At 79.6% G+C, this 1849-nt stretch overlaps 1 non-coding gene across 1 annotated transcript; it reads left to right on the top strand.

Moving 5' to 3' along the window:
- The first annotated feature begins 1453 nt into the window (after nt 1-1453).
- On the top strand, nt 1454-1606 carry LOC142403221 (5.8S ribosomal RNA). Its single transcript, XR_012773631.1, has one exon. It is a non-coding gene; the product is annotated as a 5.8S ribosomal RNA (ribosomal RNA).
- The last annotated feature ends 243 nt before the right edge of the window (nt 1607-1849 follow it).

The raw sequence follows: 1849 nt of genomic DNA, 5'->3' as shown, positions 1-1849 counted from the left end.
TCCCTCGCCCCAGGGTCAGGTACCTAGCGTCCACGCTTCCGCGGCCCTCCCTCGGCGTGAGCCCGGGGGTCGAAGGCCGCGGAGAGCCGGGCGGAGGTTTAAAGACTCGGGCGGCTCGATGCGGCCCGGGGGGCGGCCGGGCGGCGGTGCCGTAAGGGGGGGCGGGAGTCGCTCTCGCAAAGCCCCCTGTGTCGGCCGCCGCCCGCGCCCGTCCCGCGGGCAGCCGAGCCGGGGAGGGGTCCCACTGCCCCCCCCACCCCGCGGTCCGGTCTCGGCGGAGAGACCGCGGCGCGGTCGGCCGTGGCCGGCCTGCCTGCCTCGAAACGGGCGACCCCGGCGGGAGCGCGGCTCTCCGCCGGGGGCGGCGAGTCCCCGCGGTGGGGGCTCGCCCGGCGGCCCGCCTCGCCTCCGTCGCAGCGCCGCGCCGCGCTGCGCTCCGGCTCCCCTCCCCGCCCTGGCGAGCGCTCGGCGGTCTCCCGCCGCCGGCCCGCCGGCTCGGGCGGTGCCCCGGGCCGAGCGGCGGCGGCGCCGCTCGGCGCGTCCGTCGCCCGGAGGGCACCCGTGGCCGGCCCGGCCCGGGCCCCTGCCCGTTGCCTTCCCGCGTCGCCCTTCCCGGCAGCGCCGCGGCGGGGGGCAGGCGGGGCGGCCGGGGGCGCCTCCCTCCCGGTCTCCGCGTGGAGACGGGGAGAGCGGGCGGCGCCTCCGGCTTGGCGCCGTCTGCCCTTCCGCTCGGCGCGTGCCCGCGGAAGGGGCCGAGGCGAGAAGCGGCGGCGGTGTGGTTCCGGGAGGGCAGCCGCTCCGCTCCGCTCCGGCGGGGTGGCGGGCCGCCGTCCGGCGGCCCGCGGCCGAGGCGTCGCCGGCTCGAGCTCCGGCGGTCGCCGCCTCCGGCGCGGCGGCGGAGGGGCCGGCGGGGCGAGCCGGGTGGGGGAAAAACCGGCTGTCGCAGCGCGGCGTAGCTTGCGCGGAGGCGCGCGCGGGCCCGGCGGGGCGCCCCGCTGGTGTGCTGAGCAGCAGCAGCAGCCCAGCAGAGCAGCGCGCGTGTCCGGAGCGAGGCGGGCAGGCGGCGCGGCGGGGCGCGCCGCGGCCTCCGTGCGGAGGCCGGTCCGAGCCCGGGCGCCTGGGCCGCCCCCGAAGCGAGCAAGGTGCTTGTCCCAGGTGGGTGGGGAGCGCGGGCTCCCCGCCCTTGGCCTTGCCGTTCGGGGTTTTCCGTTCCATTTTACCCCCCCCTTCTTCCGTGTGCGTGCTCGTACGGTCAGTCGAGGCGAGGCCTCGCCGTCGCGCGCGCGCGCGCCGCCGCGTCGCGTGGCGTCGCGTCCCCTCCGCGCGGGCGGAGGGGCGGGCGGCCGGGCGGGCGGCCGGGCGGGCGGGCGGCGGGCCGTCCTCCGAGAAGGGGCCGCTTTTGTCGAGCGGTCCCGGCCCCCCCGCGCGCGCGGGGCGGTGCCGAAAGGCAGACAACTCTTAGCGGTGGATCACTCGGCTCGTGCGTCGATGAAGAACGCAGCTAGCTGCGAGAATTAATGTGAATTGCAGGACACATTGATCATCGACACTTCGAACGCACTTGCGGCCCCGGGTTCCTCCCGGGGCTACGCCTGTCTGAGCGTCGCTTGACGATCAATCGCCGGCTGGGCCGCCGCCCCCCCCCGTCGCCTGGCGGCGGGGCGGCGTGCCCCAGCGGCGCGGCTGGGGTGCCTCGCAGGCCCGCGCGCGCGGCCCCGGGCCGGGGAGCGGTTCCCCGCAGCCCGGCGGCGTCGGCCAAGGGTCTTCGTCCCCCTAAATCGAGACTCGGGGAGCGCTCCGAAGCTCCCCGCTCCCGGAGCGCCCGCTGGGCGGAGCTCGTCCCGCCGGG

The sequence above is a fragment of the Mycteria americana genome, unplaced genomic scaffold (assembly GCF_035582795.1).
Source record: "Mycteria americana isolate JAX WOST 10 ecotype Jacksonville Zoo and Gardens unplaced genomic scaffold, USCA_MyAme_1.0 Scaffold_140, whole genome shotgun sequence".
Taxonomy (NCBI): Eukaryota; Metazoa; Chordata; class Aves; order Ciconiiformes; family Ciconiidae; genus Mycteria; species Mycteria americana.
Note: the sequence above shows the minus strand (reverse complement) of the source record. Positions and strands in the feature narration are given on the sequence as shown.